The following is a 4,747-nucleotide window of genomic DNA, read 5'->3' as shown; positions in this document are numbered from 1 at the left end:
GGAAAGTAACATTAATTTTTTAGAGGCACAGACGTTTGCATAGCTCATCAAGGTGTTTAAACACATTCATGAAACACATGGATCCTTACTCATTCTCCAAGGTCCAACCTGCTAGCACACTGGGCCCTCGGTACCATCAGGGATTCGATCCGGGATCCTGCTGGTCACTTGCAGAAAGCAGCACGATGCTTGTGTGGGACCAGTATGCATTATCTCCAGACGATGCAAGGTACCAGTATCATACAAATGCTGTGTTTTGGGGCAATAATGATCAGAAGATCTGTATGTGTTTAGTAGAGACTTCATGTTTTCAAAAATAGTTTCAGCTTCATGGCACACACCTGTAATCCTAGCACTCGGGAGGCTGAGGCAGGAGGATCATGGTGCGTCCGAGGCCAGCCTAGGCCACATAGTGAGACCGTCTGAAAAAGTCACACAGAGGGGCCAGGGATTCAGCTCAGTGGCACCACACCTGCCTGGCAAGTGCAAGGTCCTGAGTTCGATCTCCGGGGCCGGAAAGGAAAAAAGCAAAACCAAAGAGGACAAAAACTTGAGTATTTACTGTGCACCAGCTGCTATGCTGAGCTCTGCAGACAAAAGGCAGACGTAAGAGGGGAAGCTTTCTCTGTAGGGATTTAAAGCTTTTCCTGCTCCCTGCAGTCTTGGTTTGGATACTGTTTGTCGAGGCGGGAAGAACCGGACTGAGAGAGTGAACACGCAGAAGGTTTCCAGAAGGGCGGTGACCGTTTCTCCCATTTCAAGACCGGCCAGCCGCCGGCGCTCTGGAGTTAGCGCTCAGATAAGTAAAAGGGATGCAGGGCCCGTCACAAACAAGACGCAGGAGGCCGCGCGTGGTGGGGCTTGTGGCCCTTTCATCTTCAAGACGAGAAGAAATATTACGAGGGCCCACGAGACAGCAGGAAAACCTCCCAGAGCCCAGAAACGGTGCACGTCAAGGCTGCAGCTGGGTGTCCCCACGTCCTGTCCCTTCCCCGTCCTGTGACACACGGGGCGCCGGCTTTCAACAGGGACGGGGAAGCAAAAGAGCTGACCCGGCATCCAAGAACACGGGTGGCACCTCGGGGCCGCAGGGACGGGGCCTGCGCCTGGGCCAGAGCCTGGGTGGAGCGGTTTCCCGGCTCCGACGTCTGCTCCCGTCGTGGCCCTGCTGGGCGATTCCAGACCAACTCACGGCCTCCTGCGCTTGTCCGTGCGGCCGCTGGGTGTTTTCCTCCGCTCCTGCGTATCAGAAGCTGTGGACGGTCAACCCCCCAGATCCATGCGCTCCGCATCCTTGGATTCAGCAGCCACTGACTGGAAACGGCTCTGTACTGAAGACGTAGAGATTTTCATTTTTACCCCCACCCATCCCGGGCAATATTCCTTTTAGGCTGAGGCAGGAGGATCGCCCGACCTTCGAAGCCAGCCTGGACGACACAGCGAGATCCTTCTCCATCGCCTCACAGAAAAGACCTTGGACGCAGGGAGAAGCCGGCCCCGCTCCTGGGTGCTCGGGTGGCAGCGGCTGCTGGGCGATCCTGCGGGCTGGGCCTGCATCGCGGGGTCCCTTCCTGCCCAGATCCGTGCACCCCGGACAATGGGCGTCCAGCTGGCCGCCCCCACGGCCCTTCCACCGAGCAGGGACCGGCGTGCCATGCTATTTGAGCCCGGCGATAAGACCTTCCCTCCCCGCTACTCCACTGTGCCAGACGTGGTGCTGGGTCGGCGCCCATGGTCCGGCGGCCCTGTCCTGTGCGTCCCAGGACCAGTGTGGTGTCAAGGGTGAGGGGACGATTCTGACACTGTCATCGTTTCAACGATCAATGCTTTATCCAGGGTTTTGGGTTTTGTTTGTTTGACTGTTTTGGTTTTCCTTGTTTGTTTTTGAGACGGGATCTCTGTAGCCCAATCTGGCCTGGAGCTTGCGGTCCTCCTGCCTCAGCCTCCTGAGTACTGACCCTGCCTGGCTCAGAATCAGGTTTGCTTCAGTGAGTGGAAGCTTCCCAAGTCTGCGGCCGGGAGAGGAGCCAGGCAGGGGTGGGTGTGCGGCCATGGGAGGGCAAGCTCGCCTGAGACAAGCCTGTCCCCACACCGGACCATCCTGGTCTCCTATTTCTGTCATTCCAGGGGCATACAATGCTTTTGGAGCTGTGGGTGCCCCGCTGGGTGTATTTAGGGGGCAGGGGCAGGGGTCTGTCAACATTTGGCCTTCATGAGGAGGCCGAGGCAGGATGATAACTGAGTCTGAGAACAGCCTGTGCTACGTCACAGGACCCTGTCTAAAAGCAAAGCAAAGCAAAGCAGCAGACCCCAAAAGAACACTTGGCCTTCGTCCCCGAGACCCCGAGGCACGGATGCTTGGGTGCTGACAGGGTTGCCCAGCTCTTCCCTGCTCCGGGCCGAGGGGCCAGACGGCCGTGAGGAGGAAGGGAAACAGGGGCCCCATTGAGCACGGCCGCTCCCACTTTGGCACCGAAAATGGCCAATGTCAGCCGTCAGGTTCATTTCGCAACTGGGTTATGTGATCTCGGCTGCCTCTTATCTCAGGCAGAGGTGTGAAAACAGAACCCGGCTCAGCAGCCTGAGGAGGGGCTTTGTGTGCAGCTGGGGGTGGGGGCGAGCCGACCAGGGCCACCTGCCTGCCCCACCTCGCAGCTCCGGCTCCCTTGGCTGGCCAGAACTTGCTCTTCATTTTCTGGTTTGTTTATTGTTTGTTTGTTTGTTGAGACAGGGTCTCGCTGTGTAGTCCAGACTGGCCTTGAGCTTACTGGGTAGCGCAGGCTGGCCTCAAACTCCTGGCGATCCTCCTGCCTCAGCCTCCCAAGTGCCTGGCCTGACTCTTCTTGCTCCAGAAAGCCTCCCTGTCGGAAGAGAGGAGAGCGAATTCCCCTGCCTGGCAGCCCTGGGTCCTGATCCTCCGACCCCTGACTGGTCCCCAAAAGCCACAGGAGCCCCTCTCAGCAAGCGTGGCTGACTGTGCCCTGCACCCCGCCCTCCTGGGAGAGCAAGGCGAGGTGGCCCCATGCCAGCAGCCTCACAAAGTGGTGTTGTTAAGTCCCCTCGGATGTCCCCGTGTGGCTTCAGGGGTCGGAGGAGGATCTGTTTACACCGCCAGGGTCCCGTGGAACGGCCGGGACAATGGGCCTGTGTCTCCCCCAGAGCCTTGGACGAGGTTGGAGGGTCGCTTGTTGGCGGGCTCAGGTGACGCTGGATTTCACCTTGCAGGGTGAGCTCATTGGATTTCCAGCGGGTTCTGAGGAGGTCTGGCCAGGGAAACCCAAGGTGTCAGGTTCTCAGCGAAACCTCTCTCCAGGACCTGGGTCCCTGGAAACCTGGGGGCCGAGGGCTCATCCGAAACCCACAGGGCAGGGAAATCTCATCCCCCACATTGCTGTACCATCTTGGCCTCACAGGCGAGACCTGTGGTTTCAGGGCAAGGCGCCATCTGCTAGGCTGGGAGTTCCAGCCCTGGATCAGAGGACCTCTCACCGCAGCCTTGGGTCTCCTTGTGTGTCCCCTCACCACAAAGGCCAAGCCCTGCCTCGTCACATTCTGATTACTTGTTTTTTTGTTTGTTTTTGAGGTAGGGTCTTGCTGTGTAGCTCAGATTGGCCTCGAACTCACAGAGATCTTCCTGCCTCAGCCTTCTGGGTTCTGGCCTTACTGGCATGAGCCACCATATCAGGCTTAAAACCTATAGTCTCTATTTGCCCCTGACTTGAAAATTAAAACTCATAGGTAATGTGTGAAAAGGGCAGGGTTTGAACCCGCAGCTGGCTGGACCCAGATCTCACCCTGTGTTGAAGATGCCTCCCTACCACTAAGAGACGTCAGGTGTGCCAGGACAGGGAGAGCCCTGGGGGACAAACTGCCCCTGCCTCAGGGCCACGGTGGAAGGAAACAGCCCTGTCCTCCCTGGCCTTGCTGTCTCTGACTGCGCGGAGTTGGCGGGGACGCTCGAGATGTCTGGGTGTCGGCCTGGGTTGACTCTGGCCCGCTTGGGGCAGAATCCAGCAGGTGGACCCCTCTGTCCCCCTTTTGCAGAGCAACCAACTCCAAAGGGGCAGCAGAAACCCAGGCAAGAGGGGGGCTTCTGACTGGGCTCTCTCTTCTCAGAAGTAATTTCTTACGTTTTGAAGTTGGACGTGGTGGCGCATACCTGTCATCTCAGCACTCAGGAGGCTGAGGCAGGAGGATTGTTGCAAGTTTGAGCCCAACAGGGGCCACACAGTGAGACCCTGCCTCAGAAGAACAAACACACCCAAAGAGAAATCTGTGTTTCTCTGACACTGAAGGGCAGAGCTGACCATTCACGTTCAGGCCTCTTCTGCGAGTCTAGGCTGTGCCTTAGGGTGAGGGCTGCCCAGGGAGCGGGTGGAGCAGCGACGGGTGCCTGGCTTCTCATGTGACCGGAGGCCCCGGACGGGCTGGCAGGACCCTTCAGGCAGGGGAGGCAGCGAGGGCAAAGGCCTGTCATACCCGCAGCTCAGGTGCAGGAAGTGGCTTGCTGCAGCAGATCTTGGAGTCCCCAAGATGAGCTTAGCTCAATCAGGTTTTTGTTTTCTGGGCATTTTGTTTTGTTTTGTCTTTTGAGACGCGGCCTCCCTACATACCCCAGGCCGGCCTTGAACTCACTGTAGTGAAGCTGGCCTTGAACTTGTAGCCATCTTCCTGCCTCAGCCTCCCGAGTGCTGCTGGAATTACAGGCTCGCACCTGCACACCCTGTCTTGGATTTCAGAATATTTT

The sequence above is a fragment of the Fukomys damarensis genome, unplaced genomic scaffold, assembly GCF_012274545.1.
Source record: "Fukomys damarensis isolate Sample0158 unplaced genomic scaffold, DMR_v1.0_HiC HiC_scaffold_30, whole genome shotgun sequence".
Taxonomy (NCBI): domain Eukaryota; kingdom Metazoa; phylum Chordata; class Mammalia; order Rodentia; family Bathyergidae; genus Fukomys; species Fukomys damarensis.
The sequence above is the reverse complement of the archived record's forward strand: the minus strand, read 5'-3'. Positions refer to the sequence as shown.